The sequence below is a fragment of the Pan troglodytes genome, chromosome 3, assembly GCF_028858775.2.
Source record: "Pan troglodytes isolate AG18354 chromosome 3, NHGRI_mPanTro3-v2.0_pri, whole genome shotgun sequence".
NCBI classification, from domain to species: domain Eukaryota; kingdom Metazoa; phylum Chordata; class Mammalia; order Primates; family Hominidae; genus Pan; species Pan troglodytes.
Window position 1 is genome coordinate 23,749,045 of NC_072401.2, and position 12,711 is coordinate 23,761,755.

At 33.6% G+C, this 12,711-nt stretch overlaps 1 protein-coding gene across 4 annotated transcripts in view; it reads left to right on the top strand.

The window, feature by feature from the left end:
- LOC461139 (cytosolic beta-glucosidase) overlaps positions 1–12,711 on the top strand; it is a 1,143,797-nt gene that overhangs the window by 640,844 nt on the left and 490,242 nt on the right. The gene's annotated exons all lie outside the window — the stretch shown is intronic.

Below are 12,711 nucleotides of genomic sequence, written 5' to 3' on the forward strand. Positions count from 1 at the left end.
AAGCTATAGTAAGTTATCCAGAAGACTTGGCCAAGGTAAGTGATGAATGTGACCACACAAAGCAACAGATTTTCAATGTAGATAAAACAGCCTTATATTGGAAGATGTCATCTAGGACTTTCATAGCCAGAGAGAAGGAATCAACACTTGGCTTTAAAGCTTCAAAGGAGAGGCTGACTTTCTTTTTAGGGGCTAAGGAATCTAATGACTTTAAGTCAAACAAATGGTTATTTAAAATTCTGAAAATTCTAGAGCCCTTAAAAGTGATGCTAAATCTATTTATCTGCACACTTGAACCAGAACAACAAAGCCTGGATGACACCATGACTGTTTACAACATGGTTTCCTGAATATTTTAAGCCAACTGTTGAGACTTATGACTCAGAAATTTTTTTTTAAATACTTCTGCTCATTGACAGTGCACCTGGTCACCCAAGAACGCTAACAAAGATGTACAGAAAATTAATGTTTTCATGCCTGCTAACACAACATTCATTCTGCAGTGCATAAATGAAAGAGTAATTTCAACTTTCAAGTCTTAACATTAAAAAATGATCTTATCATTTTGTAAAGCTATGGCTTCTATAGACAGTGATTCTTCTAGTGGATCTGGGCAAAGAAATTTGAAAGTCTTCCAGAAGGGGTTCACCTTTCTAGTGCCATTAAGAAAAGTAAAACCTTTATGGAAAACAATATGGAGTTAAAAAAAATAGAAAATCATGTGCTTTTTAGCAACGTGGATGCAGCTGAAGGCCATTATACTAAGTAAAACAATGCACAAACAGAAAATCAAACACTGCATGGCATCACTTACAAGTGAGAGCTAAACAATGGATACAAATGAACATAAAGATGGAAAAAATATAGACACTGGGAACTCCAAATGAGGGTATGGAGGGAGAGAGATAAGGATAGAAAAACTACCTATTGGGTACTATGTTCACTATTTGGGTGATGGGCTCACTGGAAGCCCAAATTCCAGCATTATGCAATATACCCACATGACAAATCTCAACATGTACCCTATGAATCTATAAAAAATGCTAAAAATAATACAAAAGATAACTATATGGAAATTTCTCAACTAAAAGTAGATTTGACCCAGCAACCCTACTATGGGTATCTACCCAAAGGAAAAGAAATAATTATATCAAAAACTGTACATCTGTGTACCCTGCAGCACTATTCACAATAGCAAAGTCATGGAATCAACTTAAATGCCCATCAAACAGATGATTGAATAAGGAAAATGTGATATATATATGTATATATGTGTGTATATATACACACATACATATATGTATACATATATACACATACATATATATCTGTGTATATATATATACATATATACACATACATATATATCTGTGTATATATATACATATATACATATGTGTATATACATATGTATACATATATCTGTGTATATATACACACACATATATATATGTATATATATACACAGACACACACACACCATGGAATACTACACAGCCATAAAAGAATGAAATTATGTCAACATTGGTGGTGCTGGAAGCTATTATCCTAAGTGAAGTAACTCAGAAACCAAAAATCAAATACCATATATTCTAACTTACAAGTGAGAGCTAAACAATGGGTATGCATGGACATACAAAGGGAAACAATAGACACTGGAGACTCCAAAAGGGAGGAGGATGAAAGGGGGAGTGAGGGTTGAAAGGTTACCTATTGGGCACCATGTTTAATATTTGGGTGATGAGAAACCCAAACCTCACTATTACGCAATATATCCATGTAACGAATCTGCATGTGTACCTTCTGAATCTATTTTTTTTGAAAACAACACTTGAGATTTATGGAAGGACATGAAAATATCAACATTAGCAAGAGTTTAGGAGAAGTTCATTCCAACCCTCAGAGATGACTAAATTGCTGCAATGTCATGACAATACTTTAACAGATGAAGATTTGTTTTTTATGGATGTGCAAAGAAAATGTTTTGTTGAGATTAAATCTCCTGGGGAAGATGCTGTAAATATTGTTGAAATGACAACAAAGAATTCAGAATATTATTAATACATAAGCTTACTTGATATTGACTACAATTTTGAAAGAAGTTCTACTGTGGGTGAAATGCTATCAAATAGCATTGAGTGATACAGAGAAATCTTTCATGGAACAAGTCAGTTCACGGGTTAAATTTCATTGCTGTCTTATTTTAAGGAATTGCTATAGTCACTCTAACCTTCAGCAACCACCACTCTTATCAGTCAGCAGCCATCGTCAACATTGAGGAAAGACGCTCCACGAGCAAAAGAATTATGGCTTGCTGAAAGCTCAGATAGATTATTCTTAACATGTTTAGCAATAAAGCATTTTTAATATTAAAGTATATACATTGCTTTCTTAGACATAATGCTATTGCACACTTAGGCTACAGTATTATGTAAACATAACTTTTATATTCACTGGGAAAACAAAAAAAATTCATATGACTCACTTTATTGCAACATTTACTTTATTGTGGTGGTTTGGAACTGAACCTGCAATATCTCAGAGGTATGCCTGTACTTCTGCACATGCTTTTATGTGTTGTAATAGGATTATTTCTTGGAAAGCCTAAGAGTTCCTTTGTTTTCATCAGGCACAATGAAAGCAGAAAGAAATATTCTGAATTGGCTGAAAGCAAAAGGTGAGGGAAGAAAATGGGTAGCTCAACTCCCATGGCTTTGAAAGGATTGCTCGTAAGGTGGCAGGACTGGTATAGACAGGTAGTGTCTCTAAATGTTATATTGACTCAAAGTGCCCAAACTCAGACTTCCACAAGGTCTGTCTTTATGTGGTAGCTAATGATGCTTTCATCCCCATCTGGCATTCAGTGTTCCAGGTCCTTCCCCACCTCTACCCTAGCACCTGCCTTCTCAAGGACATGAAACCTAGAATTTGAAATGAAATTGAGGACTGATAAGTAGGAATGTTTTAGAGGAAAGGAACGTTCCAAATTCTGCCACAAGGGAGATCTCTTATTTGGGGACAGGTTTATCACTTATTCAACAAACATTTATCAAGTGGAATGTAGCCATCTTCAAGGGTCTACTGATGCCAATTTGTGAAACCGTAATAAAAGGTGAAGTCAGTCTGCCACTTTAGTTGTTCCCTTGATAGTAAAATGTTGTTGAAAACAAAGGCTAATGTTAGTGTTTGAAACATAATACCAAGTTATAAGGTGATCATCAATAATATGTTCATCTGTATTTTTAATATCATTATTGAAACTCAAAAAGAAATTCAGAGATCATGTGGACCAGAAAAATATATCCTAAGAATGCCAGAGACGTTATTCCACAGTTTTAGGAATGGTAGTGTAGAGGAAAAAAAGAATTATTCTGGGTCTCAAATAGACTGAAATTCTAATCCTGGCTCTGGAACTTATGAGATGCTTTATCTTAGCCAGGTTATATAATGTAATAACTTTATATTCAAAAAATGAGAATAATACAGCTTATATCATGGAGTTCTTATGAAAAGACATACCATGATGTGTGTAATATATGTCCTATAGCATGTTACCAAGTAGACTCCTAATCAATATGGGTTCCTTTTATGCCACACTGCCACCTCTTCTCCATTAAGCGCAAGGAACAATATTAGAGATTCAATGATCAATTTAACATCCACAAGAGGTTCCCAATCTATTAAGACAATAGAAATGTAAACACAAATACAATACATTGTGATAAATTATCACAATGGAAAATGTAACACATAGAAAAAATATACGTTTTAAGTTGTAGAAGAGAAATGCTTATGTGATTACAGAATTATGAGGCATTTTTAAGATGGCTATGATGTAAGAAAGAAATATAAAATCCCATTTTAAAAATTACATGGTTTTCTTATGCCAATATAAAAACATACTAATAGTTCCAACGTTTTATTTATGCCATATAGGATGATAGTTAAAAATTGAAGAAAGAATCTAGTACTAAAAAAAAAGCAATGATTTTCAATAAAGAAAAAAGAGGAAGAGAGGCCTAAGCTAACATGCTCTTGTCCCATTGCCATATGATACCCTCCACCATGTTAAGAAATAAGAAAAAGGCCCACCCCAATGCAACCCCTTGACCTTCGACTCCCCAGCCTCTAGAGCTGTAAGAAATAAATTCATTCTCTTTAGAAAAGACATGGGGCTACTGCAGCTTTCTTACCACCACATAGCAACTGCAAATGAAACCAGTAACAGGAGAGAGTAAGAACCAGCAAAGAGATGGTCTTAAGAGCATCATTAGAAGCATCATTTCCAGCCTGCAATTTCAGTTACCTGAACCAATGTATTTATTTTCTACTTAGGTCAATTTGGGTTATGTTTTATTTTACTTGCAACCGGAGGACTCCTGAATAAAGAAGTAGGGTTGCTTAGATGCCTAGTCACGTTATTTTCCAAAATTGTTATATACTTGCTATGTATCTTTTATTGTATGTGTTTAATATTATATTAAAAAATAAACTGTCTCGTAATTCTGGCTTAAGAAGTTGCACATCACCAGGGTCATTATAAGACTCTCTGAGGTTCTCCCCATCATCAGCTACACATTCCAGAGATAACAACTAATGTAAATTTTATGTTTATCATAACTTCACCTGTTTTTGAATATTATTAAAATGCCACATTATTCTTCAGAAATTTACTTTTTTGTTAAGAATCAGGTCGTAGTCTACATAACTATTTTCACAATTGTATGAATAGATCACAGTTTATTTAAACACTGTACTGCTGAATAACCTTTGAGATGTATTTGAGTGAACTATTAAAAATGGGCTTTATGAACATTCTGATTGTGTTCTCTGGTGCAGATGAGTAAGATTTTCTCCACATATATCCAGAGAAGAAACTGTAAAGTTATAAGACAGTCACATCTTCAATATTACTAAATAATATCAAGGCTTTCCCATAGTATTTTTTGCAGCAGTGTTATTTCCACCAATAGTGTGGGAGATTCTTCTTTACTTTAAATTCTTGCCTATCTGGGGTTTTGTCAAAATTTTTTATTTCTACTCAATCTGTGAAATTGTAACTCATTATGATTTTTATTTTTATTTCTCTGTTATTAAAAATAATGTTATTTATCTCATATATTTCATGTTCTGTTAATGTTTATTCACGCATTTTGTTCATTTTTTTTCTTTTATTTTTTTGAGACAGAGCCTCGCTCTGTCTCCAGGCTGGAGTGCAGTGGCGCGATCTCGGCTCACTGCAACCTCCCTCTCCTAAGTTCAAGGTATTCTGCCTCAGCCACCCGAGTAGCTGAGACTACAGGCGCGTGCCGCCATGCCCAGCTAAGTTTTGTAATTTTAGTAGATGAGGTTTCACCATGCTGGCCGGGATGGTCTCAATCTCTTGACCTCGAGATCCGCCCGTCTCGGCCTCCCAAAGTCCTGGGATTACAGGCATGAGCCACCGCGCCTGGATGTATTTTGTTCATTTTTCTATTGCACTATCTGTCTTTTAATTATTGATTTATATTTTCGTTGTGTATTTTGGATTCTAATCTTTTACTGGTCTATATTTTACAGAAATTTTCTCCCAGTTTGTGGCAGATCTTTTCACTCTTATGATACCATTTGATGACCAGAAGTTTAAAAAAATTTAACATATATGAATTTATTAATTCTCTTATTTTATGAATTATGTATATTAAGAATCCTTGTCTATGCCAAGTTCATTTTTCTGTATTTTATTCTAAAAATGTAAAAGTTTGCCTTTTAAAAGTATCTCCTAGGCCGGGCGCGGTGGCTCACATCTGTAATCCCAGCACTTTGGGAGGCCGAGGCGAACGGATCACGAGGTCAGGAGATCGAGACCATCCTGGCTAACACAGTGAAACCCTGTCTCTACTAAAAATACAAAAAATTAGCCAGGCGCGGTGGCGGGCACCTGTAGTCCCAGCTACTCGGGAGGCTGAGGCAGGATAATGGCGTGAACCCGGAAGGCAGAGCTTGCAGTGAGCCAAGATCGCGCCACTGCACTCCAGCCTGGGCGACAGAGCGAGACTCGGTCTCAAAAAAAAAAAAAAAAAAATCTCCTAAAGCCTAATAAGTACTTGAAATAGAGATATAATTTTATATTTTTTCCTATAGATAACTGATTCTTCCAGTAGTGTTTATTTAAGCATCAATCCTTTCTTATTGCTCTGAAATGTCACCTCTATCATAAATCATGTTTGCATAAGTGTGGGTTAATTTTTTGAACTCTTTATTCTAGACCATGTGTCTCTTTGTCCAAGGTGTGCCAATAATGTGGTCTTACTTCTTAGGCTTTTATAAGATGTCTTAATGTATATCACAAGTTCCCTCTTATGATTCGTTTTAAGAAATGTCTTCTACATTTAGCCGTTTTCTTATCCATATTCATTTATAATCACCTTGGAAAGCTTTGTTGGAATTTTTATTGAAATTAGATTGAATGTATACATTAATTTGGGGAGAATTGACATTTTAAAATGTTGAGATTTCCTATTTGTGAACATGGTATATCTCTCCATTTATTTAGGTCTTCTTTTATGTCTACTAGTAAAGTTTTAAACTTTACTTTATAAAGGTCATGTACCTCTTTTATTAATTTTATTCCCACATGGCATATATTTTTATCTTGTTTTAAAATTACGTTTTCTATTTATCATATCATAGAAATTCAATTGATTTTTATATATTTGTCTTATGTCCAACAAATATAATAACATGTCTTATTAATTTTTAAGAAATTCTTTGTGTGTTTACTTGAGTTTCCTATGAGGACAATCTTATTAATTGTGAAAAAGAATCTTATTTTTTATTCATTTTCAATCCTTGTACTATATTTTTCAATATCTTATAACTAGGCCTGAAGTAAATGATGAAGAATAAGTGATGTAAAGAAATGCCTATTTTCAATTTCTAATTTTATTGGCATTTTACAGTTAAATTTTAATATTTATTTTTCACTCCATTGCATCGTTGTCATAGAATATGCTCTGAATAATAATGACTTTTTGAGTTTTGTTGAGATCATACTTATGACCTCCTAAGTAGTCAAATTTTTATAAAACTGTATACTCTCAAATTGATGGATGCAGGATTTTGTTAATACATCAACTTATATAAATTGTCTATATTTTTACTTATTTGTTAGGTTTAATTTAACCACTAAATGATGTGTTTTAAATGCTGATCCTGTTTTATTAATCAACCCTTTTAATACTGTAAATGTTTATTTATATTATGACTCAAAGTTTTTTGTAAGTCTAAAGCATATAATTCTGTTAAGCTGAAACTTGTATTCTTATGGAGAGATACTCTTTATTTTGAACAATACCCTCTAGCTTAACGTCAAGTTTCTTTTATGTCAATATAGCTACACTTTCAGTTAGCAAATGCTTGGAAATTTTCAATAATTTTTTGTTTAACCTTACTCTTTTACTTTGATTTAAATCTATCTTTTGTAAGCAGCATATAACTAGGTACCATTTACTCCAGAAGGACAAATTTTATCTTTTAACTACCAAGATTAGTCTATAGAGAAATTTTTACTGTATTGGAGTTTTTCTGGCATTTTATTTTGTGTGTTTTTGTCTTATTTTTTATTCTTTCCTGACTTTTTGGGACTGAGTTTTTAAAAGTTTATTCCATTTATCCTTCTGTATAGTTGAAACATATGTCATCTGATTCTAATCTGTTAGTGACTAGTCTAGATATTTTAACAGGTATAATTAATTTAATCCTGAATAACATAAGGACCTTAGAGAATTTTTTTTAGCAAACCACCGCATACGTATATTTGTCCAGAAATGTAATTCTTTATCTATCTCCATGTATTATCTATGTTTATTATTGTTTTGTATTATTGAAGTCTGTTTAAATTTATTATTGCCTTATTGTTTTCTTTGCTTATCATTTCTTTCTGCACTTTAAGACTCTCAGGAATTATTCTTTTCTTGGAAATGGCATTTAGAAATTCCTTTAGTGATAAACTGTCAGTGGTAAATTCTTTCTTTTTAAATTTAAAATGTGGTAATTTTGTCCACATTTCTGATAAGTTATTTGGTTGTACAGTCCTAAGTTAGCAACTGATTTCTCCCATCACTTTAAAGTTATTATTGTAAACACATTGCTGTATATTACACTTACCATTTCTGCCCTTGGAATCAATAGAATATTCATTTCTCTGAGGAAGTTTGGCTTTTTCCTGGCTATATTTAAGATCTTATTTTACATTCTATAGGCTGAGTACAGAATAAATTGGTGTGGATCTCCAAAAATGCATTCCAATTCAGATTAACTATGTTTCCTAATCTGTGATTTAATGTCATCATTTCAGGAAAGTTCTAAGCCATTATGACCTGAAATATTTTGACTCTGTCCTCTGTATTATTTCCTTCAGGAAATCTGATTAAATCTATGTTAAGTATCATCATCTGTATTCTGTCTCGCTTCCTATCTCTGTGTTACATTCTGGGTAATTATATTAGATTTATTTTTGGGTCACTAATTCTCTCTTTAGCTAAATCAAGTCTGCTTTTTAATATATCCATTGGAGTTCAAATGTCAAGTATAAATTTATTCATGAAAAACATATTTGTTTCATAAAAAATGTCTGGTCATTTTTGATGGTATATTTTGTTATTCTTACACAGTTGAGCCTTGAATACTGTGGCAGTGAGAGGTGCTGACTTCCTGCACAGTGAAAAACCTATGTACAATTTTTGATTCCCCAAAAGCTTAACTTCTAATAGCTTACTGCTGAACAGAAACCTTACCAATAACATAAACAGTTAATTAACAAATATCATATACATTATATATATTGTATACTGTAATCTTAACATAAACAGTTAATTAACAAATATTTGTTATATGTATTATACAGTGTAATCTTAAAATGAAATAAGCCAGAGAAAATTGTTATTAAAATCATAAGGAAGAGAAAATATGTTTATTATTCATTAAGTGGAAGTAGATCACCATATAAGTGTTCATCCTAGTTGTCTTCACATTGAGTAGACCGAAAAGGAGGAGAAAGAGGAGGGGCTGGTCTTGCTGTCTCAGGAGTGGCAGAGGCAGAAGAAGTGGAGGAGATGGAACGGGCGGCAGGAGAGGCAAGCACACTTTACGGAAATATGTCATAATTTACATCTGAATTTTTTGCTTCATTTCTCTAAAAATATTTTTATGTGGCATCAATCCTTCTTCCACCATTTCCTTTAGTTTCAGTGCCCGTGTCATAGAAGGGTACATCATAAAAGAAGTCAAAAGAAGTCTGAATAATTGGAATCCTTCTGCCAGAATGTCTAATGTCAATTTGCTTTCCAGTACTGCTTCTTTTACATCTTCTTCCTTATTGTCTGAACTGGTTCAAGAGCACTCATTTCCATCAATCAGACATCTTTTAAGTCCTCTGGTGTGCTATCTATTAACCCTTGAGTTTCTCCAAGATCCCTATCTTGAACTCCTTCACCGCTGCCACTTCCACTATTTTTTGCCATATCCACAATATTTTCCATGATTTTTTTTTTTATTGGTTCTCTGATGAACTCCTGAACATTTGGACACGGTTTGCTCCAGCACGAATTTGTTATTTCTGGCTTAATTGCTTTCAGGTCTTCTTCTATAACAACCATGACATCTTCGATGGTGTAATCCTTCCAGACTTTCATGATATTCTATCAGGGTTCTTTTTCATAGTGTTGACAATCTTTTCATTGAATACTGTAGTATTGGTGGGAAGTAGACCATTTCCATGTCTTTGGTGTTGAGCTCATGGCATTCTGGGTAGTCACTGGCATTGTCCAATATCAAAAGAACTTTAAAAGGCCATTCTTTACTGGCAAGGGTACTTCATTACTTCAGGGACAAAGCATCAATGAAAGCAATTCAGAAAAAGAGTTATTGTATGAGCCTTCTTGTTGTACAGCCAAAAACCTGACAGGTGATGTTTATCTTTTTCCTTCAAGACTAGGAGTTAACAGTTTTATAGATGAAGGAAGGATTGTTTATAAACCCAACTGCATTGAAACAAAACAATAGAATTAGCCTATCCCTTTGTCTTACATCCTGAATAGGGCACTTTCATCTTCATTAGAAACCTGTTTAGGAAAATATTCTTTCTCCTTTATGATTTTCTGAATGGTGTCTGGGAACTTTTCTGCTGCCTCCTGGTTGGCAGAAGCTGCTTCTCCTGTTATCTTGACGTTTCCTAAGCCAACTCTCTTTCTAAAATTATTGAACCATCCTTTGCTGGCATTACATTCTCTAGCTTTAGGTTATTCACATTCATTTTACTTTTTCAAATACTGTAATGACTTGACTTTTTCTTAAATCATACTAGAGTCTATAGGTATGCCTTTTTTTATAGCAATCCTGCACTCACAGAAAAGCTACATTTTCAGTATGAGATTAAAAGATATTTTGCAAAATAACAGCTTTTCATGCCTGCTGGCACAGCTACAGTGGCAGCTTCATGAATTTCCTTTTCTTTTATTACAGTTGTCTTTATACTGGATTCATTTATCTTAAAATGGTGGGCAACTACAGTTGCAGACCTCAATCTGTGGTATATCTTGAACTATTCAACTTTTAACAAAATATAATATCTTGACTTTTTTTTTGCTTCTTGAGAGCACTTCCAGCATCACTAGTGGCACTACACATGGGTTCAAGGTTTTTGATATTGGACTCAACATGATGAAAAATACTTGAGAACTGTGAGGGATCACTTTTTACTGAAATATGCAATTTGCTGGGGAGACTAACTGCTCCTGTGAAGATGATTAGCATCACAGTGCATTTTAAACAGATACTGGCAATACTTGAGTTCACCACAATAATAACAAGAGGTGGCTATAAAATTATTACAATAGTATAGTATGTACTACAGTAATTTTATGGAGTTATGATTCAATACTGCATCTATATACTGATTTACATTTCTCTGAACAATAATGGTGCTATGTCCAGTCTCTGAGTGTTTTTGTGTGTTGTTTTGATATTTTAACTTTTTGTAATAGATTTGTGTATACTTTATGGTAGTAAATAACAAAATAAACTATTAATATTTTGCATATATTTTATGCATTTATAACATATCTACTTTTTAAATATCTCTAGGCTACTCTGCTTATCTGTGAGTTTTTGCCAGTTATCACACATCTACAAAAAGTTTTCCAGTATATTTATTGAAAGAAAAATCTACATATAAGTGGACCCATGCAGTTCAAACCCATGTTGTTCGAGTCAACTGTATAAGTCTTGCTTATCCATTTTAAAAAATTATCTGCTCATATTTCCTGGGTTTTTATTTTTGAAAATTCTATGGTGACTAGGCTTAGGGATGGTTTCTATATAAATTAATGCATTTGGTTTTGCTAGGCTTCTGGGGGAATTATCAAACCTGGAACACCATAAACTGTTTTCTCAGCTTGAGGGTTTTTAGCAAAATAGAAAATAAGAATTTAAACTTTATAATAAATTTAGACTGTTTTACGTATATATGTATTCATTGAAAACTTTTTCCTTTCCATACGGCAATGGAAAAGATATTACTGTCATCTTTTTTCAGGCAGACATTTTTCCTAGTATACCTTTTCCCTAATCATAGAGGTTTTTGACGGTCATGACATTATGCAGAAGTCACTATTCCGTGTCCCACTTTGAGCAGGCTCAAGAATCTTTTATTATTTTTTTAATCTATGTGATAATTAAAGGTCAAAGCTCTAGATTACTATTCTTGCCTATTGCACCAAGATAGCTTTTAGCTTCTTTGCTCAATTACCATTCTGGATTTGCTTCTGTTTGGGGTCTTAATTTCTGAAGGATTTCTCATATTTTCTTGTGACATCAATTCTATACTGAGAAGGAGCTTAAAAATGGCATTTTAGGACATCTCAAGGAATTCTGTAGCTGGACAATTTGAAAACAATTAGAATTTCATATCGCTGATCAAGGAAACCAGCACAATAACTTCATTTTTTTGCTGTGGAATTCTGGAAGAATATGTAAACAAATAGAACACATGAGTTAGAATTTATTCTGGTGGTTATGGGATTGGAGGGCTTCAGCCTCCACTTGCTCACCACATCATCCCATGTACCAATAGAGAAAGCTAACAGAGTTTGCCAAAGAAGAATGAGAGACTCATGAGAAAATGTCCCAAGTTCCCAAAAGAAACTTTGCAAAGAAACTTTGAGAAAAAATTATATGGTTAAATGTGCGACTACCCATCTTCACTTGCAAATATTGTGGATTTACTGTACTTGTAGACCATCTTATTATGGACCTGAATAGAGAAACAGTGGGTTCGAGTAAACCTTGTCTGCAAGTTTTAAGAAGGAAGCCAATTCCATTTTGGAGAGGCATACCTTACGGGATATCTGTACACTGAGAAAACAAAAAAAAAGTGCTGTGCAAGGGATTGGGGCACTTTTTCTTTTCCTAAAAGGCATATGGATACCTGATTCCTGCAGTGTCAATAGCTTTCCATCCCAATGAAAGAACAACATGGACATCAAGATTTATCTTCACTTCATACCCATCAAATCAATATAAAAATCTGCTGCTTCTGTGGAATGAGAATGAACCAAGTTTTACAGTAATGCCAATAAGATGAGCAAAAGAGAAAATGCTGAGAGTTTTTATTTAGGAGCTCTATCTAAATGGGATGTGCATAAAATATCAAGCATTTAGATGTGCTGAAGT